Source organism: Ascaphus truei, unplaced genomic scaffold (assembly GCF_040206685.1).
Source record: "Ascaphus truei isolate aAscTru1 unplaced genomic scaffold, aAscTru1.hap1 HAP1_SCAFFOLD_329, whole genome shotgun sequence".
NCBI lineage: Eukaryota > Metazoa > Chordata > Amphibia > Anura > Ascaphidae > Ascaphus > Ascaphus truei.
This window is the reverse complement of record NW_027456279.1, coordinates 360230-386184: the sequence shown is the minus strand read 5'-3', so window position 1 is coordinate 386184 and position 25955 is coordinate 360230. Positions and strand designations below refer to the sequence as shown.

Here is a 25955-nt window from a genome sequence, read left to right as displayed (position 1 = left end):
AGACAAGTTGTGCCTCGTCCGCGTCTGTACAGGGAGAGAACCCTGTTAGATGGGATGAGTGAGGAGGAGATTGTAAGTCGCTATCGTTTGAGTTCAGCAGCAATCTTATCTCTTTATGAGGAGATAAGGGGAGATTTAGATTTTTTTCACAGCCAGAGGTCGTGCAGTCCCTGGGCTTGTTAAAATGCTGTGCTCATTACATTATCTTGCTTCCGCGTCATACCAGACAACTGTGGGCATAGTGGGCGGGGTCTCGCAATCTACATTCTCGCGGGCCTTTACCCAGTTTCTCTATGCACTCAATAAACGCGCTAGGAATTATATTCATTTTCCTACAGAGGCGACAGAGTGGCTGGAAGTCAGGACTGGCTTTTATAATATAGCAGGGATACCATGTGTGCTGGGTGCAATCGATTGCACACATGTTGCTTTGATTGCACCTAGTCAGACTGAGCATGTGTACCGCAATCGTAAGCACTACCATTCACTCAATGTACAGGTGGTATGTGATGCGACCATGAGGATAATGCATGTGGTACCCAAATTCCCTGGTTCCAGTCACGATTCCTCTATCCTGAGGAACTCTTCAGTCTTCCATGCGTTCGAAGAGGGACATTTTGAACATGGTTGGCTGCTGGGTGAGTACACATTTACATGTTCTAACACAAAACACATTTTTATTTAGGAATGTTGGCATTGTACAATTTGATCACTAATGTCAGCTTATGTGTGCTCCATTCATTATAGGTGACTCAGGATACGGAATTAGGCCGTGGCTCTTGACTCCGGTGCTAAACCCTCAAACTGAAGCAGAGGAGAGGTACAATGCAGCCCATATATCTACAAGATCTGTTATAGAGAGGACATTTGGCCTACTCAAGACCAGGTTTAGGTGTCTGGACAGAACTGGTGGGGCTCTTCTATACAAGCCTCAAAAAGTGTCTGATATTATCCTTGCCTGTTGCATTTTGCACAATGTTGCACTCAGGCACAATGTACAGTCAGACCTAGCTGAGGCTTTGGTAGACGAGCATCCCACCCATGTAGCTGCAGAAAATGAACAAACAGCCAGTGGTGGCCAGACACGACAGAATCTCATCAATTAATTTTTTTCTTGTAAGTAAAAACAGATATGTTCCAAGTTCTACTTTTATAGTTACATTATGTTATCTTAACAAGAATGTTCTTTTATATACCCTTCTGGTAGGACACAGATGAATATGGGTTGCACACCTTTCTTTTCTCTGCTGTGTGCACAAAGGGATGTGGCACCGGTATGTTATTGTTGCACAGGTTATATAATCCCTCTTCAATTGTACTTTAGTTGTGTGTATGTGAATACAAGTGGGGTAACAAAGCACTAATATTTTAGCATTGTGTTATTCCTTATGCTAAGACAAAACACATATTATGCCCATACTCATTCATGCTTCTAGTATGCTTACATACAATGTTATTGGTGCAGTGTAACATGTACATCCAGATGATGTGTACACCAGGCTGATTTACATTTTGAATGTGATTAAATATACATGGTGTTGCACATTTAACACCAAATACACACTTTGCTGTGTTGTTTACGGTACTGAAGATGGCATGTCAATGTTTGCAATTTATATATTGTTCCTTTGCATTATAGGTATATTTGCAGTATGACTGATCATGGTATGTATATTTGCTGACATCTCTCATAAGATGTGGCTACCTCAATCTTCCTATAATTATTGGAACTAAAAACCCAACCTATTGGTTTAAAGTGTAAAACTCTTAACAGAAAAGACAATGTTGTCGCAAATGTTACTGTCATTTAGCATTTCTAATTTACCAATATGACAATGTAGGTAATATTTTTGGAATATAAATCACGTCACTTCATCATTATCATGATGATAATTATCAAGTATTCTCACAATTGTAACGTCAATCACGTTCACATTAGCATAGACACACTTTTTAAGACAACTGTTTGTGTCTGTATCAATTTGTGTAGGATCCATGTATAACACCGACAAATGATAACACCAGCTTTATTATGGTAGCTTATATCATCATATTGACTATACTATGTTTTTTTCAACTATTAATAAACACAGTAAACTATAGTTAGTTAGGTTAATGAAATATACACAGAAACGTACTTCATAACATGATGTTGATGTCATATTCAGAACATCATGCATTGGAGGGGACCATAACATCTGGCCAGTAACATTATTTGCTACAGTCCCAAACCATTTTATCAACATACCCATGTAACAAGAGATTTTAAAAATAAATGGCTACTTGGTTGTAAGTGTCCTTTACATTGGGAGAAGGAGTGGCTCACTGAGTAAAGACACACACTGGCACTGATAGTTTGAAGCAGGGGAGTCTGGTTCAATTCCCGGTGTGGGCTCCTTGTGACCTTGGCCAAGTCACTTTATCTCCCTGTGCCTCATGCGGCAAAAAAAAATTTGTACGTTCCACGGGCCAGGGACCTCAGGCTGAAACATGTGTCTGTAAATCGCTGCGTACAACTAGCAGCCCTATACATGAACATGCTCATATTATTATTATTATTATTATTGTTACATAGTTTCGACAGTCATACGTTCCATTACACAATAGAATACACAAATGTGTTAGCAGAGTGGGAATGGTTGTTATATATAAAACACACCATGTCATAAAATGTTAGTAGTCATTAAAGAACACTCATTAAAAATTCATGAGGCACTCTTTTGCAACATCATTATGTTAATTAAGTGCTTATGCAATATAGGCATAAGGGTATCACATTTTTAATTTTTTGTTAATAAGCGCTGCAAGCAATATAAATTTAGTTCCATATGTAGTATAGTAGTCGGTGGCTCCTCCTCACAATCATCTCATATAAAGGTAGACTCTTCTGAAATCATACATTGATCCGATTGTATCTTCCCCGACATCTCTGAAATACAGCAAACACATGATGGTCAAATATGGCACCTTACTATATATGTATCCGTGACAACGCGTTCCACACCTCTATATGATTGTGTACATACACACGTCACTCACTTATATGTTAGAAATACAAGTGTACATCAGTAAGTATTTTTTTTTAACATTTGTAGCAGGCATAACTATGTATATGAAGTGAACGTTGCCTGTATACTGAAATATGTGCGCGCACATCTTAGTGTGCGCACACACTTCACGCTTGGCTCCACTAACTGTTAGCCCATGCGCAAAACAAAGCTAACGTTGTGCGTTCAATACATGTAGAAAATACCAGTAAACATAACATCTTTATTTCAAATACAATGAAGATCAAACTACATTCGTTCTAAACTAGTACATCTGTATTCTTTTTAAACAGACGTATTTGGACAGAAAGCACGGCCGATAACACAATGCGCAAATGCAATACGTGTGATGTCATGTTAAGCCAGCGTGAAACGCACGCTAACACTCCTCCCACTCAATTAACATTGGGCTAACGCCCAGTTGACGCCTACAAACATTGAGCCGCACGCATTACACACTGCAGTTACCGTTACTATAACAAAACATGACAGCCAATAGGCTTTGAGGCGCGCACGTCGCTTGGGGGCGGGACTTACATCCGTAATCCTTTTTAAGGACGCCTTGGCCCATGACAAGGGTCCCACGTCATACGTGGTGGACCCGGTTTTAAATGTTGTAGATGTAGCATGATAACAAAACAGGTATGTGTTAGAGTTATGGTAAAATGTTGCTAATATGTTTAAAGGGATAGCAAAGTACGTATATTTATTCCGTCAGCAATGTGTACTACTCTTTCAGGTTATACTATATTGTAATCGGAAACAATTTCTTTGTGATCGCTACATGTTATGCAGTCTGCAATGTTACGCTGTATCCACGCATTGAAAGTGAAAATGGTGGTTACAAAAAAAAAAACATTTAAACGCACAGTCAACGCATAACGGTTGTTATATTTACCATTCTTCTAGAATTAACTCTTCGCCTGGCTGCAACTGGTCGCTCCAGAAATGCAAGGCATTTTCATCCACGCTTGACCCACCCGCTGAATCCAGTATGACACACATCTCCTCCATGAAGCGCTCATAGGAATCGCCACTGCTTTCTTCAAACAATTGGTCGGGAGGTAGGTTCATTTCTTCCGGTTCCCATTCCAATGCATTTTCAGCTGAAAGGCTTGGTACATAATCATAGTACTTTTGTTCTTGTACAATGTGGGTTTCAGGAATGGAGGGTGCAGATATTGCAGCAGGTATCGATTCACACGGAACAGTAGTAGCGGATCCATTGCTATTGGCATTAGGAATAAATATGCCTTTAACCACAATATATGTGCCGTCTTTCAGGCTAAATTGTTTTTCCTGGGCAATCTTCCAGAAACCATAGTTGTGTTCTAGCTTATCCTGCACACGTTCAAAAAATTCATTAGTTGATAAAGTGAATCTTATTGATGAATTAAAATTGCGCGCATGCCTACGGTTTTGGTAATAAGGATATTTTGCTCGAATCCAATCATAGATTTGGGCTGTGCTGGCTTTCTGTCCGGGACTGTTCAAAATAGCTTGTGACACCATGAATTTGTACCCTAACTGCGGATTCATATTGTTAACGAATTCATCAGCCATGTCAGAGTAGCACAAAAGCTGTGTGCAGGTCTGTGTTCTTTGCTCATCAAAATGAATCTGCTCAATGGCTAACAAATTCCTGTGTTTCCTTGTCAAGGTCAACAAAACTAACTACTTTGACTCCTTATTTCAAACGCCAATTGGATGTGTAATTGTAATTGTTTTAACATTTGTGGTTTGTGATATGCGACTGTGGGAGAAACATGTATCCTTTTTTATCTAGTTTCGGAAAACATTCCTACACTTTCAAATCATTAACATTGTTTTTTCTTGAAAACTAACAAAGAGCACTGTGTGAAAATAGTGCTTAGCCAGCCATATCAGTAAATACAGACACCTGCGAAATGAAATTTTTTTTGTCCTCATAATTTTCTGTGTGTATTTGAAAGTCTGGTTAACTCCCTGTCTGCATGAGTTTTAATACGTGTGTATATATATATATATATATATAAATATATCTCTCTCATAAATATATATATATAAAGTGTATATTGTACTATATGTATATTGTGTGTGTGTGTGTGTTTTTGTGTGTATGTGTGTATGTATATAAATATATATATATATATATATATATATATATATATATTATATATTTTTTTTTTTTTATATATTGCAGGAGTACACACAACATTGATGGCAGTAAGTAGGCCTTGTATGAAACCTATTTAAATGGTGATAAACATGAGTGAATTAAGTAATAAACATTTGTTTAAGCACAATACTGTTAGAGTCTCACAGTTAGTATATTTTTCAAACATTAGGCCTGTATTATTAAAATAGTGTGTTTTCACAAGGAAGCATGAAGTGTATTAGTTTTTAAAATACATCTATACCAGTTTAGATATTACTATATATACACACACACACACACACACACACACACACACACACACACACACACACACACACACACACACACACACACACACACACACACACACACACACACACACACACACACACACACACACACACACACACACTGTGTGTGTGTGTGTGTATATATTATTATACATTCTGAGATGTTCTTGAAACAAGAACACACAAATGATTAAAGGACAAAATTACAATGCCCAAGCAAGGCAAAGGTAAGTAATAATTTACACATAATCCTGCTGTACACGTACAAGAAAGATGTTTGCAGTTACTTAGGTGTTTTTATAATTGCATGTGAATAATATGCACATGCAATTATTACATCAATTAACACACCCAAATGCAATGTTTTGCTGCAAAGTCAATGGCAGCTTCTCTAAACTTTGCAACTGGTTCCAGGTGGACCATTACTGAACAGACGATTAATACATCAATATTTATAACACTATTCATTAATTATGAGTGTTAACATTTCCAAAACTTCACGTGTACAAGAACATAGTTGAAAGTTTGGAAACAACACAGTCTTCAGCATACATACAATATTAATTAGATAATGTGAAGTCAACAAAACAAGGCCAAAGACATATTTAGTGAATTATAACATTTATTTTTTTGGTTCCTTTTGAGAGCGAGTAACAGGCCTGCTTGTTGTCTCTTGCATTTTCTTTTTTCGTTTGCCACCAACTTTAGCCACAACAGAGCCACTTTGAGTGGCCTCTGGCACTTCACGGGCAGGGCTTTTGGCCAGTGACTCACCTACAGGGCTTTTGGGCAGTGACTCACCTACAGGGCTTGTGGCCAGTGACTCACCTACAGGGCTTGTGGGCAGTGACTCACCTACAGGGCTTGTGGGCAGTGACTCACCTACAGGGCTTGTGGGTACTGACTGTTCACGGACAGGGCTTGTGGCAAGTGACTCACCGACAGGGCTTGTGCCCACTGACACATGTGAGCAAGTTGGTAGACACTGCACAAGTGATGGTCGGTCTGTTTCATGTGTGTCTTTTTTTGTTTGTGACCAAAAACTGGTCAGTAGTAACTGCTTGTGTTTGGTTTTTGTGGCCTCCTTTGTAGGTGTCAGCTGGTGATGTAGTACAGATGGCAGCGGTAGGATGTCGTCAGGAACCTGCACAGCAATGTGTGCTACTTGACCGGTAACATTCGGACCTGGTGACTGAAGATCAGATGAATGTGGTGAAAACTGCCCAGCATGTAATGATCCAGCCTGTGAGGTGTTGAATTGGGGTACATTAGTCATTCTCAAGTAATTAGCTTGGGTTTGCTGAACAACTAATGCTTCGAATGAGGTGTTGATTTTTTGCAACTGTTTAGGCACTTCAATGAAGACTCTGTGGAGATGTGCCAATTGTGATACTGTTTCTTCCTGCAGTCCAATCATCCTTTCCAGCACTGTCATCATGTCAGAATGGCGACGATTTTCTGCGTCCCCAATTTTTCCCTCTGAAGCTACAATTGCATCGTATGTGGAAGTTGATGGACGATTTGGCGGTAAAGCAGTTTCTATTGGCACCTGTTCATGGTCACTTGATTGTATTTCACTCTCTATGGCGGCGTCAGCATCCTCTTCATCATCATCATCATGTTCTAAAAATAAATGTACACATTATTAAATGGCATGTTAATGTATGCTGTGTTACTATGTAATTGTACTGTGTCCTAAGTAACACCTAACATGTTTCCATACGTTTTATAACCACATTAAAAACTACCTTGACTTACGAATAATGTTTGGACTCAGTATGAAATATGAATGAATGAAAAGTTGCTCTAAACTCAGAATTCCTACATGATAGTTAACATCACTAACACAATACATGTTGCCTTACACTTAATTTTGACTGACACTAAGTATTCCTATTTAAAGAAGATGTGCAAAACAAATAATGACCATGACAACATAACATATAGAAGTGCACTTATTATATGGCCACCAACTTATACACTCACCTTCTAGGTGTGTTGAGCTGCATGACCCAGGTGAAGACACTTGTTCCATCTCAGGTGACACAGGTCCTCCAGGGGCAACTATATATAACAATAACATTAGTTGTACATTTACATGTGTAAATATTGAACAAACACTTATTGTATGTTGAGTATTTCTGAGTACCTAACAACATCAGTTTCTTAACCCAAAATGTGTGTGTGAAAGTGAACATAAATAGTTTTACTAACAATGTACATGCCTGTGTACTTATAACTTTTGAGTTCCCTAACATACAACCTACTATGTTTCTGCAGTAATGCGTGAGGATAAATAGTTTAAATTTGTACATAAAAATCCTAAGTTGTGTAGTCATATCAGTATCATAATGTACATAACTATCATGAGATGAACATTCACAATGTTTATCATGAAGGTGGTCATATTGCAAAACGTTTTGTTTTTGATACAGGATATGTGTGGTACATTAATATAAGATGTGGCACACCTGAATGTGGCTGTGACTCAACAAGACAACACATGCAGTGTGTGATAATGTGTCGTTGATAGTAGTTCAACTATAGATATGAGTGAACTAATGTGTGACGTACGCTTTGATAAGTAGTGAGTTGTTGGGGCATTTAGTAGCTAAAGATAAGTTTTCAAATGAGTGTGATTAACTTCAGTTGTGCTAGTCAGGTTGTAAGAACGGTATTCCCTTCCCCAAAAAGCCTAATCAGGCACACCTTTCAATTACTTGAAACAGGTGAAAATGGTGTGAACTAAGTTGAGCCTAAAATGAGGCTGTAATTAGTGTGTGTGCTGAACCCCACCCCCTCTGTTGAAGTGTATGCTGTGATGAGATATTAATTGCAGCTGCTTTAACACAATGGTAGATGAGCTAAATAGTCGTCTGCAGTGTTTAAGTTATGAAAACAATGACATAACATATGATACGTGTGCCTCATTATGCTGTCTGTATATGACTTAAAGTACAAATGGACCTTTTCATAACCAACTATAGATGTGTTAGTGCAAGTGATGTTTGTAGGCCGTTGCATGCAATATATTTGATGCATGCTTAAAATAGGCAGTAATGTCATGTTTGTCGGAGTAAAATAAATAAAATACACAATAATATTATACATATTTATGTTCTGTACCTGTAGCTATTAATAATTTCTCATTAACATCTGTTACACATGTGTACTACCCTGTTGTTCCCCATCTTCGCCCAGCATCAATTGCTTCCACTGCAGCAATGCATTTTGGAAATTCACATGTAAATGAGCACGCAATGGCACGTGCTATATTAGTTACTGCTTTTAGTAGGACTACAACATATATGTCTATTTTGAGATATATATATATATACAGAATCAGACATATACATATATAGATGCAGGTATGCTTATATTGTGAAGACAGTATAAAAAGCAGTGTAAATATGCAAAATAACTGTAAGCAACGACACGCCTAGTACAGTAATATTTCTCACCTGGTGGAAATTGTGAGGGATAAATTCCAATATCCCGGTCACCAGGTAAGCCTTCCACGATGACGGGAAGTAATTTTGCCCGAAGCAGCTCCTCCAATGGACTTAATATGAGACGTTGTGGTGTCGGCCCACCTCCAGTGCCAGTAGCATGCACGCGTTGCTGTTGTATTTTTTTTTTAAATTTTGACCTAATATCATCAAATCTCTTGTGACAATTCCGCTTGTCCCTCACATGATTCCCACACGCATTGACACCAATGACTATTGTGTCCCACATTTCTTTTCTGCTTGTTGCACTTGTCCGCCCTTGAAAAACATATAAAATATATGAGGTAAATTAATAATAATATAAGCACCAGTTTCCTACACTGCTAGCTATTCCAAGAGATAGCAAACATGCTGTTTTATGTGTAATATGTGAAGCACATGAGCATTCACTACTAAACCTATACATGTAAGCAAGCTTGCATTCATATTGTATGCAGTTATGGCAAATTGACCGCCTGTGTTTAGTTGTCCTTGTAAGGCATGATAAAAAGCTGTGTTTCCACACTAATGAACATAGAAAGATATTCTGTACCCATATTTGCATATGAACAAAACTCAGATGACCTAGGATCACATGTATTTGAAGAATAAATGGAAATGTACACTTACCTAGTAAATGTCCATAGATACAGTCATAGTGCTCCATAATACCAGTGACAAGAGCTCTATTTTCCTGGTCATTGAAGCGAGGATTACGTGGCTTCTCCACACGTTTCTTCCGAGCAGGTTTAGGGTCAGAGCTTGCCTGGTGCTGACTGGACTCTCCTTCTTCCAATGGAAGAGACTCCAAAAGCTGCTCACCAGCAAGCACGCCACCACCAGACACCCCATCAGCAACTGCGCCACCAGCAGCACTCCCAGCACCAGCACTCCCACTCCTAGCACCAGCACTCCCACTCCTAGCACCAGCACTCCCACTCCTAGCACCAGCACTCCCACTCCTAGCACCAGCACTCCCACTCCTAGCACCAGCACTCGCAGCAACAGCACTCCCACTCCCAGCAACAGCACTCCCAGCACCAGCACCAGCACTCCCACTCCCAGCAACAGCACTCCCACTCCCAGCAACAGCACTTGCAGCACCAGCACTCCCACTCCCAGCACCAGCACTCGCACTCCCAGCAACATCACTCCCCTGAACAGAACGTTCACTCCGACGCGTACTCGCACGAGTAGCACTCCCACTCCCACCAGCATCACTCTTCCCACGCTTTGCGGGCATACTTCCAGCACTCACAAAAAACAGACAAGAAATGTACAGCCAATCACACGAAACACTTCCACATATAAAACAAGACAAAGATGTAAACAAAACAACAAAGGACAAAGCTCTCCCAATACACAACAAGTCTCTCAGTCAATATGCAAATCTTCAATCGTCCAGCTCTGTGCGTCTCTCTCTCTCTCTCTCACTCCCAACAACACAGAGAATGATTACCAGTACACGTTGCCTTTAAATATGGCGCGCTATCCAATACATGCTTGTTTCGCCTGATTCAGCAAGATTTGTGATTGGGCAACCTAACAGCACCCCGCCACGCACGCCGATACACCTGTGTGTGATCGGCAAATGATCGTGAGAGTGGGCAGATTTGTTTTCGGCTTGATTTTGAATGTATTCGGCACTTACTGCATACGGAGAGGAAAAATCGCCAATAACATGACTAATCGGTAAGCTTGCCGATTTCACATAATCGTCGCTTACTGCATGAGGCCCTAAATCTCCTTTAGACTGTTTAAGGTCAGAGAGGACTAATTTCCTTTTTTTAGCTGAATTAAGGCCATTGGCGTTAATTGATATTAATTTAATGGAGGCCATTATTTAACTATGAGTGTTTTCAGGGCTTTTGGTCCTGAGGCTCCTAATCTTCCCATGTGAGGAGCGTGTGAGCAAGGGGCGGAGCTCAGGTCTGAGTCCCAAGTTGAGGGAGTCGCGGAGGGAGGGGGCGCGGTGGGGAGGGGGGTAGGAAGGTAGGGAGACACAAAGGGGGAGGGAGAACTGGGTGGGCCTTGGTAGGGCCTAAGAATGGTAGCCTTTGGCACAAGTGTGTCAAAGGTAGTGGGGCGATATGCCCCTGAAGGGACTTCCGGGGACATGGGAACAACACGGAGCCTTATGGAAGGTCCTATGCCCTCGATTCAGGATATTAGGAAAGCCTCCTGAATATAGGTATGGTGCGGGGATATTTTCTGTGTTTTCAGAAGTGAAAGGGGGTTTATGTTTATCTAGGCCTGTTGTTTAACCCTTACGGTAAAGTGGGTCTGTTGGGGTTAGGGTACCGCTTTATTTAGTATAATTCTGAGTATATGAGGTATGGGGGGGGGGGGCATGGGGGGGATAAGGATTGGGGGGTTGGGGGAAGAGGAGGGGGTATGGAGGGGAAAAGGAAGGCATATATTGGGAATTATTCAAACATGAGACATTTTCAGCATTACATTTCGGATATTTGAACTCTTGATGGAAGTAGTTCTAGAGCTCTTTTCTTCAACACAGGGGGGCTACAGAGGTAATATCTTGTAAGATGCAACTGTGGCCTTATACATAAGGGGGGAGGGGGAGAGAGGGGGGATGGTGGGGGGGGGGGAGGGGGGGCGAGATAGGAGGTTATGTTTCTAAGTGGGTAGGTGCGGTTGTGCTCTTGTCTTGTGGGAAGGGGGAGGGGGAGGGGTGAGGGTGGAGGGGGAGAGGCGTGTAGATTACAGCTATAGTTGGGGGGGAGTGGAAGGTGAGGGGGGGAGAGAAGGGAGGGGAGGGGGGGGAGAGGAGGGGGGAGGATAGGAGGGGAGAGAGGGAAGGGGGGAAAGGGTGTGGGAGGGGGAGGGGTGAAAGAGGGGGGGAGCATGAAAAGGGGGTGGGAGGCATATGGTAGAAGGAGCAATCTTTATGGGGACTTTTGAACCATCTTTTAAATGAGTGGTTCTTTGCAGTTGAGTTTAGAGTCTGGTGTCTAATGAAAGAGCGCTCTCTCCTGGCCAAGTCTGGTACATGTTGCTTGTTTTGTGTGTGCAGTACCCGGCTGGTTTGAAGTCTGTCCTTGGGTGCGGCTGAATCTTCTCTCAGTCCTTTGGATCTGGTCTCCTGCTTTCGTCCTCGAGGTAAGTCACAGCACCCTTGATTCTCCAGCGTCTGCATTATCTCGAAGGATGAGATGGGGGGGTTAAAGCAGTACAAAGGTAGGTGGGGGGGGGAGGGGTCGTGTGCAGGGGGGGAGGGGGGTAGATGGGGGTGATGGGGGGCTACTGCGGGGTGCTTTAATTTCCAGGTGAGTGGTATTTGAATTGAAGGGAGGGGAGAGGAGAGGGGGAACTGTGGGGGGGAGGGGGGGGAAGGGGCAGTTGTGTGCTCTTTAGTTTTGCTCTCATGTCGCCGAGACTGTGGGAATGGAGAGGTATGGGGGCGGGAGGGTCAGAGGGAAGGGCGAGATTATTGGCATTGGAATGAGGGGGGGGGAGTAGATTGATTGCGAGAAGGGGGGAGGGCGGTAAGTTTAATAGGGGGACTGGGGGGGTATCGAGGTGAAGGGGGGGGTGTGGGGTGAGCCGTTTGGGATTTAGGTCTGCGATGGACCACTGCAGCTTATTGGGCTGTGTCGCTTTAAGTAAATTGGAGTTAAGTGTATTTATTTATTTATTTATAAAATATTTTACCAGGAAGTAATACATTGAGAGTTACCTCTCGTTTTCAAGTATGTCCTGGAGTGTAGGAAGCGACGCTGGTGTTTGACTTATTTTTTATTGGGGAAGATTACTTTACCGGACTGCTGCTGGGTCCTGGATTATGCACCGTCCTGCCCCTCTGCTTGTCCCGCTCCTCGAGTCTTCTTCTCAGGTAAGTGAAAAGAGGAGGGGGTGGGGTTTTTTCTCTTCTGCGTGGTCCACTAAGAAAGGGGGGGGGGAGAGATGGTAAGTGGGACCGAGACAGGTTTTGGAGATCTCCGAGGTGAAAATTAATTTAGGGGTAGTGAGCTAGTGGTCGGGTGGGGGAGCAAGGGAGAAGGGTAGTGGGGGAGGGGGGTGAGGGGGGTTGCAGGAGGGGGAGGGAGGGGGTGGTGGGGGGGACTGCAGCTGCAGCGTAGGATTAGTGGTTTTATGGGGGGGTGCGTGGGGGGGGATAGGTGGGAGGGGGGCCTCTTATGGGGGTAACGGGGAGTTGTATGAGGGGGGGTCTAAAGGATGGACAGAAGGGGCGGTCATCTGGGTTGGCGGCGTCATCTCAGCTGGGCTGGGCGGTGGAACGGCTTTTCTTGTGCTGTTGGTTTCTGGTCTTTAGGATCCCGACGGCGTCTTAGATGATTTCTGTTGAGCCAGACGTTCAGAGGACCTGGAACCGCGCTGGTGATGAGGTAAGTTGACATCCTCCTCGTCTTCATCTCGTCCTCTTCTCAGGATAGCGGGCAGGTCCAGGAGCCTCAGGAAGCCGGGGGCATCATCAATGTGGGTTATAGAGTGGCGCTTGCCCCCCGCAAGAACGCTTAGTTTAAAGGGGAAGCCCCATCTATAACGCACATTGTGGTTTTGCAGATGCTGGGTTAGGGGCTTCATCTCCTGTCGTCGGAAGATAGTTGTTCTGGAGAGGTCATTGTAGATTTGAATATGCTCTCCTTGGAACGGGATTTGGTTCATCCCTCTACTTTTTATTATTATTTTCTCTTTCGTCGAATATGAGTGGAAACGGGCGATGACATCTCTCCGTCTCTTTGGGTCCTCACGTCTTGGACCGAGGGCTCTATGAGCTCGGTCAAGTTCCATATCTTCCTTCTTAAGGTCAGGGATTAGTTGCAGGAAAAGTTCTTGTAGGTAGGCCGTGAGGGCCTCAGCGGGAACCGACTCTGGGATATTCCGGAACCTTAAGTTCTGTCGCCGGTCCCGGTTTTCTTGGTCCTCTAATCCGTCTTTCAGACGGTTGATCTCCTGATTGAGGCGATTAATCTCGTCCTCGGCCGAGGACTGGACAGTTTCAACCTCCTCAACCCTGGTTTCCAGGGTCTCTGTTCTGTGGGAGATTTCAGATATTTCTTGATTTATTTTATTTATTGCTTTATAAACGTCTTGACTAACGTCTTTTCGTAGTTTCGAAAACATTTGGGACATGTAGTCCTCCAGAAAGTCTTTGGTGATGAGATGGCTGGCCGTTATATTCTCTGGAAGGGGTTGCTCACGGGCGGGAGTGCTGGCACGCTGGGGTCCGCGCCATCTTGGCTGATCTCCTCCAGGTCTCCCGGGCGCTTCGTCGGGGTAAAGTAAGCCGAAACGCTTTGTATCGGCCCCTTTTTTTGCTGCTTAGCCATCCTGGGTGTTAGTGTTCGTTGCCCTCTCGTTTTGCTGGCGCTTCAGGAGGTTTTTCCGCTCTTTCTAGCACCTTTTAGCAGAGGGGAATAGGGAGCTCCGGATTAGGTGTGCATGTGTGGTGACGTCACCACCCGAACAAATATCTACTTTTTTAAGTTTTGGATTGGTGTCTCTCTTTTGGATTTCCACCTCCTAATTGTTGCTCCTTTGTGTGGGACATCATTTACTAACATAGATGTCCATAGATAGCTAGTATCTCGGATACTTAGTGACCATTGGTATCTAGCTTCATTGTGCTCTTATGAGAGCTCTGCCTGTGTATGTGTGTTGTTAATTTACTGCACTATGCGAGTATCACGTTTTTTCATTTAGGTACTGACGCTCCCCTGATTCTTCTTCAGTGTGGTGGTTAACCTCTGGTAGTTAATTACTAAACACCACCTGCCCGATTTAGATTGTTTACAAAAACCTGTCTGTTCAGACAGGAAGTGACTCCTTACCTCTGACTGAGAGCTGACCCTTGGAGCTGACCAGTCTTGAGCTCTGCACAGCAGAGCTGATTTCAAGACACAGGGAAAACTACTGCACCTGAAGCTGAACCAGGAAGTGAGATTTTCCCTCCAAGAAGCAGATACGACTTTTATTCTTAAGAGACTGCTTATATCTGCTTATTTCATGTTATATGTTTTGGGGCTGCGAGAACTGCTTGACTAAGGGAGATGTGAATTATTGCATAGTGTTTCACTAGAAATACTCCCAAGTGAATAGAAGCTTTGTTCCCCCCCTGTGTTTGGATGAATTTCCTGATGAAAAGGAAAAGGCACAATAAAGCCTTATTATAATTTAACATTATAAACGACTCCAAGTGTGTACCTCTGTGAACGTCCGTCTACACACCCCCTAGTCCCAATCCTGTATATCACAGAGGTTAGCTAGGGTGAGTCGCTAAACGCATCTCCACGTGTCCAACGCATAAGAAACACTGCAGTTAGAGGCCTCCCAAGATGAGATGTTTGACACATTGACCTGGATACATTGCACTCTTGTTAAAGTGTGATAGTATTGCGTTCTGGGGGAAACAAACCTGATTGTGCCACGTGTGCTGAAGTAGGGACTTATTGAGCCACCTGTGCTGAAGCAGGGACTGATTGAACCACCTGTGCTGAAGCAGGGACATATTTCACCATCTCTGCTGAAGCAAGGAATGATTGAGCCCTCTGTGCTGAAGCAGGGACTGATTGCGCCCCCTGTGCTAAAGCAGGTACAGATTATGCCCCCTTTGCCGGCGCAGGGACAGATTGTGCCCCTGTGCTGAAGCAGGGACTGATTGAACCACCTGTGCTGAAGCTGGGACTGATTGAGCCACCTGTTGTGAAGCAGGGATATCCTCAAAACCTGACCTGTCGGGGGTGGTTCTGAGGGCTGGAGTTGAGAACCCCTGGGTGCATTTAAGGATTTATAAGCACATTTATATAGAAAACATTACTGCCGGGTGATGAAACCGCTCCATGTTCAAGTAAATTAAAGGAAACGACAGTAATTGAACACGCTGCATGGTTCTTAGTAAAACATTATTTGGATAATAATAAGCAGCATTAACATTTACAGTATAATGAATGGTTTTATTGCCCCATACACTGACCAACTTCCTTCTATATACGCTATGTTGCCCAAATCAGTGTGTAGAACATTTATAAAAGTCAGAGAAGGGACCCAGTGAGCAAAGGCTCGGTGAGCAAAGGCTCATGAGTAAATGCTCAGTGAGTAAAGGCTCAGTGAGTAAAGACTCTGTGAGTAACGACTCGATGAGTAACGACTCAGGGAGTAAATGCTCAGTGAGTAACGACTCAGGGAGTAAATGCTCAGTGAGTAAAGACTTGTGAGTAATGACTCAGTGAGTAAATGCTCAGTGAGTAAAGACTCAGTGAGTTTATATACACAAAAAGTAACGACTCAGTGAGAAACGACTCGGTGAGTTAATGCTCAGTGAGTAAAAACTTGGTGAGTAAATGCTCAGTGAGTAAATGCTCAGTGAGTAAAGACACGGAGAGTAATGGCTCGGTGAGTAATGACTCGGTGAGTAACGACTCGTGAGTAAAGGCTCGATGAGTAAAGGCTCAGTGAGTAACGACTCGTGAGTAAAGGCTCAGTGAATAAAGTCTTGGTGAGTAAAGACTCAGTAAGTATAGGCTCAGTGAGTAAAGTCTCAGTGAGTAAAGTCTCAGTGAGTAAAGGCTCGGTGAGTAAAGACTCAGTGAGTAAAGACTCAGTGAGTAAAGACTCGTTGAGTAAAGACTCGTTGAGTAAAGACTCAGTGAGTACAGACTCAGTGAGTAAAGGCTCAGTGAGTATAGGCTCAGTGAGTTTAGGCTCTGTGAGTATAGGCTCTGTGAGTATAGGCTCTATGAGTATAGGCTCAGTGAGTAAAGGCTCCGTGAGTAAAGACGCTGACTCTGTAACCAATGACACGGTGTGTGAAGCAGGGCAGGCTGGTTCAACGACCTTGGCCAAATCACTTTATCTCCTTGTGCCTCAGGCACCAAAAACATAGTGTAAGCTCTGCGGGGCAGGGACTGTCTGCAACATGCCTATGTGCTGAGTACCACCACAAACAGGACAGGTTTTAAGGATATCCCTTCGTCAGCACAGATGGCTCAGTCTTTGACTGAACCCCCTGTGCTGAAGCAAGGATATCCTGGAAAGCTGACCTGTTGGCGGCCCTTGAGGACTGGAGTTGGCCGCCCCTGAGCTACATCACCAGCTGTGTTATTGCAAAGGGCTACAGTGTATTGTGCAAAAACACAATCAGCCACACCGTGGCAGCCGCTTTACCAGGGGAATACTGCAGCACACCACCTGATGTATCCAGGCTCCCGAATCACGCCGATGAGTTACACTGCGAGTGGACGTGTGCCTCATTATACGAACGCCGTGCTTCAGTCACAGGAGTGAGAAGCCGCGGCCGGACTCCATATTCTGCGTCACCTAAAACGAACTTAAAAAAAAACATCAGCAAGTCAATACCAAGAATCCTCAGCGTTCTTCTTACACACACTTTCACTTCAAGAAGGGGCGGCAAGTGCGTGGCTTTCCCCCCACCCCCCGTGGATCTAAAAGGATATCAAATACACGTATCTACTCGCAATTCGCTCGCCATCGTTCCAGCTTCTAAATCTACCAACGCGGTAGGCTGGCGCTGAATATGAGAATCGCGGCGTGACTCTGGGGAGCCCGTAACCACATTCAGTATGTGCACATGTGCGTCACACACCACCTGCACAGCAAAGGAATGGGGTGGGGGTAGTTTTCCCCGGGGGTGTTTAGGCCCCTCCCCGTGAGGGGTGCTATGGGTTAACCCCTCGATTACCTTACCGGTTAGTGAAGTATTGCATGGTAATACTTTACTAGCCACTACGGTGGCCAAGGAGGGGTAGGTACATTAGTGTAGTGTATTGTCATGTATATATTAACCCCTTCTTACAGCATAACTAGTTTAACACTTGGGCTACTAGGGGGTTAATATTTAATGTTATGTAATATTTGATCACCTATTCCATGCTGGTTTAGCTGATCTTGCCTGTGTATACTGTATATACAGTAAATATAAATATATATATATATATATAAATGCCAAGTGGAAAATTTCGACGTCGGCGAGCAAACTCTCACTCTTTGCCTAAGTCGGGTAGCCGGACACAACCCTCCCGGGTTACCCAATGAGGAGAGAGCAAGAGGTATCGATGTCCAGTTCCGGGCATCTTTTATTCTGTCATATACAGTTAATCAACAGCATTGTGCCAGGGAATAATAGCGAGTGGGCAGATGGCGGCAGTGACGAGTCCGGCACGGATAGGGGTTGTGATTGGGGTGGGGGGCTAGTGAGTGTTACCGTGAGTTTTATAAGGTGATAAGCTTGTGTAGGGCGGTCAGCCGTGTGAGGTAAAACACTTGTGGCCTTGCTGGTGGTGGGGTGGCCATGCTTGTGGTAGAGTAGCCTTGCTGGTGCTAGGGTGACATTGATGATGATGGAGTGGCATTGCTGGTGGCGGGGTGGCCTTGCTGGTGGTGGGGTGGCCTCCCTGGTGGTGGGATGGCCTTGCTGGTGGAAGAGTGGCATTTCTGGTAGCGGGGTGGCCTTGCTTGTGGCGGAGTGGCATTGCTGGTAGCGGGGTGGCCTTGCTGGTGGCAGGGTGACATTGCTGGTGGCAGGGTGGCCTTGCTGGTGGCAGAGTGGAATTGCTGGTAGCGGAGTGGTCTTGCTGGTGTCGGGGTGGCCTTTCTGGTGGTGGCGTGGCATTGCTGGTGGCGGGGTAGCATTGCTGGTGGCAGAGTGGCATTGCTGGTGGCGGGGTGGCCTTGCTGGTGGCGGAGTGGCATTTCTGGTAGCGGGGTGGCCTTGCTGGTGGCAGGTTGACCTTGCTGGTGGTGGAGTGGCATTGCTGGTAGCGGGGTGGCCTTGCTGGTGGCGGGGTGGCCTTGCTGGTGGCGGGGTGGCATTGCTGGTGGCAGAGTGGCATTGCTGGTGGCAGGGTTCCCTTGCTTGTGGTGGAGTAGCCTTGCTGGTGGCGGGGTGGCATTGCTTGTGGCAGGTGGCCTCACTTGTGGTGGAGTAGCCTTGCTGGTGGCGGGGTTGCATTGCTTGTGGCAGGGTTCCCTTGCTTGTGGTGGAGTAGCCTTGCTGGTGGCGGGGTGGCATTGCTTGTGGCAGGTGGCCTCACTTGTGGTGGAGTAGCCTTGCTGGTGGCGGGGTAGCATTGCTTGTGGCAGGATTCCCTTGCTTGTGGTGGAGTAGCCTTGCTGGTGGCGGGGTGGCATTGCTTATGGCAGGGTTCCCTTGCTTGTGGTGGAGTAGCCTTGCTGGTGGCGGGGTGGCATTGCTTGTGGCAGGTGGCCTCACTTGTGGTGGAGTAGCCTTGCTGGTGGCGGGGTAGCATTGCTTGTGGCAGGGTTCCCTTGCTTGTGGTGGAGTAGCCTTGCTGGTGGCGGGGTGGCATTGCTTGTGGCAGGGTTCCCTTGCTTGTGGTGGAGTAGCCTTGCTGGTGGCGGGGTGGCATTGCTTGTGGCAGGGTTCCCTTGCTTGTGGTGGAGTAGCCTTGCTGGTGGTGGGGTGGCATTGCTTGTGGCAGGGTTCCCTTGCTTGTGGTGGAGTAGCCTTGCTGGTGGTGGGGTGGCATTTCCAGCTAAGGCAAATAATGGTGGAATGTGACATCTTGCTGCATCCAACTCGCCGCTACTGAGGGCAACTCACCGTCGGCCGTCTCACCGCTAAGGTAAGTTATTAAGGAGCTGAATTTGGGTTAACACATTAGGGTACGGTCTTAATGTTAGGGGTTTTGGGGGTAAGGTTAGGGGGATACCTTTGCAGCGAGACAGAAAAGGAAAATAAACATGTGTTTTGCCCCTAATTGGGGTATTATGGGAAAGTACTGTAACCGCAACCCTTCAGCTCTGTGGCGTAGGTCGAGCTAACCTTTGGTTGGTTATAGTTTTGACGTGGCTTTAGGGTCCGTGGCTGGTTCCATTGCTTTATTTTTATGTTATGGAGCTGGCAAGCTTACGTTACCAAATGCCGTGACCGTTAACATCCAAATAAAGTGTATGTCTTAGGCCAAGGCCATAGTGCAGACGTTCCGCGCAACTGCTGCCGAGGCGATCCATGGCATATGGGACGGAGAGGCGTGTCGGAGGTGTGCCCGTGACGTCCCGTGAGCGGTTCGCTCTCATTGGCTGAACCGCCCATATGACCCAGCCGTCACGCATCAAAATCTAATTATTTTGTCTGCCCGGGAATCGCGTGACCTATGGCCGTCCTCATAGAGGCACGGCCTTTTGTTCACGCCGCGGTCAGGGGGAGTATGGGCGCAGCCTTATTGGGGATTCGGGTGGAACAATGCTTTTATATATGAGGAATCTGGCAGTCGAGTGCAGACCTTCCAAGCCAGGGAGCCGGCAGCATGAACGGGGAACGCAACTCACTGTGTGCCTCTCCCATTCATGTATGATAAAACAAATACTTCAGCATTCATTTGGCTCGTTCGCTAAGATAGTTTACTTCCAGCAACAAGGTGAGTTTAAGATGCTATCACCTTTTGGAACAATTACAGTACATTCTGCTAAACAACCATGACATATAATTACACATGTCATAAACGTCAATATACATCTCATACATAAAGCTTGGCCCCCTGCAGACGCACTTACCAGAACGCACTCCTACTGCCTCTGTACGTTCTCCCCACCAATTAGATTGTAAGCTCTTCGGAGCAGGGACTCCTTTTCCTAATTGTTACTGTTATGTCTGAAGCGCTTATTCCCATGATCTGTTATTTGTATTATTTGTTATTTATATGATTGTCACGTGTATTACTGCTGTGAAGCGCTATGTATATTAAAGGCGCTATATAAAGACATACGCACATACATACATACATACATACATACATACATACTGTACATACATGCCACATGCCTTGATGTTTTCCGCTTTTATTTGCTTTATCAGCTAAAATATATAATTTGATATATACATAGATTCATTACCATTCACAACAGGTACCCTATATTTCTATTACATAGTGCTACTCTATCCTATATCTATACCTTATCAAAGTATATAGTGAATATTTGTTTATTTCTTGTTCATGATATCCTGTTACTACCTATACTGTTTGTATCTATATGTATACCTATTGCTGTTATATGTATTATCTTCTATATGGTGGTATATGATTCTTAGTAGATTGTGTTTAGGCCTTCTTTTCTATAGGTTCAGAATCCCATATATAACACCTGTGGCCGAGGGAAGGGAAATTCTGCTAAATATCAGTAGAAAGAACCTGTGCTGTTTCTGTTTTACGTTTTTAATCTGTCAGTTTGCTCATCGTACTTTCCAATGATCTACCCCAAGGGGCTCAAAACCAGTCTTCAAGGCTCCCCCTCCCCCCCAACAGGTCAGGGTTTCAGGTTATCCCAGCTTCTGCACAGGTGGCTCAATGAGAGTCTCAGTTGAAGATCTGATCTGATTGAGCCACCTATGCTGAAGCAGGGACTGATTGAGCCACCTGTGCTGAAGCAGGGACTGATTGAGCCACTTGTGCTGAAGCAGAGTCTGATCCAGCTATGCTGAAGCAGGGATACATTGAGCCACTTGTACTGAAGCAGGGACTGATTGAGCCACCTGTGCTGAAGCAGGGATATCCTGAAAACCTGACCATTTTGGGGGTGGGGGGGAAAGCTTGAGGACTGAAGTTGAGGGCCCCGGACCTGCCTGAAAATCTGTGTGGAGAGCACGAGAACGTCTCCCTGTAAAGCAAACTCTTCGCCAGTTCCCGGAGTGATGCAAGATCGGATCTCGCCTGTTTAACTTGGACGGCAGGTTCCCGTCTCCTCTTCCTGGGAGACGTGTTTTTAGTTAGGACTCCCACACGAAGCTGACTTTGAGCCCAATACTCCCCGTGCCTCGTGCTGTCATGTTCGTGCTTGCGACATTATTTTCTTTAAATACAATGCTTGCTAGCTGCCCATTTTCTGGCTTCAGCAAAGGCATTTGCATTACACCATTTATTTGCCATGTGCAATCCCTCCGCTTCAGCAACAGAATTTGTTTTTCTGCTTTAGTTCAGTAATTTTCAGTCTCATCTTTGGGTATTATGACATTCACTCTTCACAAATTGGGTGCCTGTTTTACTCCCAAGATACATAGACTTTACTTGCAGAAAAAAAAATATATTCTTTGCAGTGGAATATTTCTTTCACTCCCGGCAGGGCGACTCAACACTCAGCAATTGGCTTTGGGATACCTTTTACACAGTTCAGCAATCCCTTTTTACCCGGCGGGGCAATTTTACACTCAGCATTTGTTTGCTGAAAATTCCCCTGCTTCAGCACAGTCTTGCATCAATTTTCACACTTTTCTGCATATACTCCATTAACAGCTGGTAGTCCTATGCGGTGTGGCAGCCTTTACTTGCAGAATCTGTACCACTTGTGGGTCACCATCTGTATTCAGTGCTTCAGCGAAACATTTGAAAACAACAAACGCCTATCCCTTTTAAGGGCTAACTTACTTCTTGAACCCTGACTACGGCTGGAAGGCAAAACCCCTATTTCAATAACCATATTACACTTATTGTGATAGGCAAGTAAGGTTTACCTGCTCAGCAGTCTCTCTCTCTCCTCTTGGGATTGGGGAAAAGAGTCCGTGTGTGGTTGTGTGGCTTTCAGTGCAGTTTAGATGTCCTGCCTGGATGTGTATCCCTTTAATTCTGGTCTCTGCTGCATGTGTTCTTTGCTAATGTTGCTCAGGCTGTTTGTAGGCAAAAAGCACAAAAAAAATTCACAGGCAATCTCCGGGGCCCCTTTTAACTTCAAGAGCTACCTCAATCCCACTTCTGACACCATATGTTAGAGGATGTGTGCAGAGGTATGCAATGGAGACTTTTTTAAGGTGAAATTAAATAAGGCTTTTATTGCGCCTGTTTCTTTAACACAAGAAAATCATCCAAGCATATGCAAATAAGGGGTCAAACAAAGCTTCTGTTCCACTTGGGAGTATTTCTAGTGAAACCTATGCAGTCCACAACTCCCTTTAGATTAGCATGTCTCTCAGCCCCAAACATATATCTTGTAATGTGTAGATATACAAAAAGTCTTAGAAAGGAAAGTCTTATCTCTCTCTTGTAGGGAAAGGCTTCTTTGTTCTCCAGGTTTAGAAGTACTTTCCCCTGTGTCTTGCAGGCAGTGTGCAGTTTCTTTTGGCAGGCTTAAGACATCTGTTCCTATGGTCAGTCCCACAATTTGTGAGACTCAGGAAAAATCTCACTTCCTGTCTCAAAGGCAGGCTTGTCTAACAAACCTAATCAGTCAGGTGGTGTTTGTTAATTGACTACCAGCAGTTAACCACCACACTGCTGGATTAGAGGCACATTTCCTGAACAGGGATAAATACCCTGTTACAGACACGGTACTGGATGGGTTTATATGGATACGGTACCGGATGGGTTTACATGGACACGGTACCGGGTGGGTTTACATGGACACGGTACCGGGTGGGTTTACATGGACACGGTACCAGGTGGGTTTACATGGACACAGTACCGGATGGGTTTACATGGACACGGCACCCGGTGGGTTTACATGGATACGATACCGGGTGGATTTACATGGACACGTACCGGATAGGTTTACATGGACACGGTACCGGGTAGGTTTACATGGACATGGTACAGGGTGGATTTACATGGACACGGTTCCAGATGGGTTTACATGGACAAGGTACCGGATGGGTGTATATGGACACGGGAACTAATAAAAAAAGAACCTTGCGCTCTAAATATATAAAACCCACACAACAAATGTGATAATAAAGTGTGAACAATACAAAATGTACATACGCGTGATGCAGTATAGTGATATAACTTATGTGCAACTTTAAATTAATGACAGTGTTCAATATGTTGAAACAAGTAGAACCAGTACGCAGCTCCGAACCCGAAAAGGAACCGTCCTCTGAATTTCTTTAATATGTGATTTTGTAAACACGGGGAGCGCAAAAACCGAAACAAGACAAAAATGTATAATAGTGCAATGCTGTATTGGAATATATTGGAAACAAGCGCCACACGTGCACACTCACAAAGTATCCATCGATAGCAGACACATCTAATATGTAAACCCAGGCGGAAACGTCTTTGGCCAGGCTTAGGGCCTCTCCTCTGTGGTATGTTGGAGAGATGTAGTACTCGTTCCCCCAGAAACAAAAGAGCAGCAAGGTGGTGCAGATCGTACTATACAAGGTATGGTTATATCGCTTAATCTCAACATATTTAAATTCACAATTGTGAATTTCCTTCAAGCAGTGTGTATGGTATATAATGGAGGTTGGTAATCCCTATAGGGAGACCAGCCTCACATCCACCACCGTCGCTGTGACGATGCGCCGATACCAGTACCTGTGTCTCATCCCGTCTCACGTTGATTGACGTGGTGGCGTATCTCCTCCGATTGGAAACTGCCGTTCAGTGAGCGCATCGCCACATCCATACTCTATAGTGGAAGGTATTGCATTGGATGTAATACTCTATAGTGGAAGGTATTGCATTGGATGTAATACTCTATAGTGGAAAGTATTGCGTTGGCTGTAATACTCTATAGTGGAAGGTATTGCATTGGATGTAATACTCTATATTGGAATGTATTGCATTGGGTGTAATACTCTATACTGGAATGTATTGCATTGGGTGTAATACTCTATACTGGAAGGTATTGCATTGGATATAATACTCTATACTGGAAGGTATTGCATTGGGTGTAATACTCTGTACTGGAAGTTATTGCATTGGGTGTAATTCTCTATACTGGAAGGTATTGCATTGGGTGTAGTACTCTATACTGGAATGTATTGCATTGGGTGTAATTTGTGATGTGATACCTTGCTGAGTATAACGTTGGGTGTAATTCTTTATACTGGAAGGTATTGCATTGGGTGTAATACTCTATACTGGAATGTATTGCATTTGGTGTAATACTCTATACTGGAAGGTATTGCATTGGATATAATGCTCTATACTAGAAGGTATTGCATTGGATGTAATACTCTATACCGGAAGGTATTGCATTGGGTGTAATACTCTATACTGGCAGGCTTGCATTGGATTTTATACTGTATACTGGAAGGTATTGCATTGGGTGTAATACTCTATACTGGAAGGTATTGCATTGGGTGTAATTCTCTATACTGGAAGGTATTGCATTTGGGTTTTATACTCTATATTGGAATATTGCATTGGGTGTAATTTGTGATGTGATACCTTGCTGAGTATAACGTTTGGTGTAATTCTCTAAAGGTATTGCATTGGGTGTAATACTCTATACTGGAATACATTGCATTGGGTGTAATACTCTATACTGGAAGGTATTGCATTGGATATAATACTCTATACTGGAAGGTATTGCATTGGATGTAATACTGTATACTGGAAGGAATTGCATTGGGTGTAATACTCTATACTGGCAGGTATTGCATTGGATGTAATAATCTATACTGGAAGGTATTGCTTTGGATGTAATACTCTATACTGGAAGGTATTGCATACAGGCATACCCCACATTTCCATACGCAATGGGATCGGAGCATGTATGTAAAGCGAAAATGTACTTAAAGTGAAGCACTACCTTTTTCCCACTTATTGATGCATGTACTGTACTGCAATCGTCATATACATGCATAACTGATGTAAATAATGCATTTGTAATAGGCTCTATAGTCTCCCCGCTTGCATACAGCTTTGGTACAGGTAGGGAGCTGGTATTGCTGTTAAGGACGTGCTGACAGGCGCATGCGTGAGCTGCCGTTTGCCTATTGAGCGATATGTACTTACTTGCGAGTGTACTTAAAGTTAGTGTCCTTAAACCGGGGTATGCCTGTACTCTATACTGGAAGGTATTGAATTTGAGTTTAATACTCTATACTGGAACATATTGCATTTGGGTTTAATACTCTATACTGGAAGGTATTGCATTGGATGTAATACTCTATACTGGACGGTATTGCATTAGGTGTAATACTCTATACTGGAATACATTGCATTGGGTGTAATACTCTATACTGGAAGGTATTGCATTGGATATAATACTCTATACTGGAAGGTATTGCATTGGATGTAATACTGTATACTGGAAGGAA

General features: G+C 44.2%; 2 long non-coding RNA genes across 2 annotated transcripts in view; both read left to right on the top strand.

Moving 5' to 3' along the window:
- Positions 1–25955, top strand: part of LOC142483505 (uncharacterized) — a 95268-nt gene that overhangs the window by 9627 nt on the left and 59686 nt on the right. The gene's annotated exons all lie outside the window — the stretch shown is intronic.
- Positions 771–8911, top strand: LOC142483496 (uncharacterized). Its single transcript, XR_012797357.1, has 4 exons — positions 771–1274; positions 1640–1665; positions 3957–4111; positions 6567–8911. It is a non-coding gene; the product is annotated as an uncharacterized LOC142483496 (long non-coding RNA).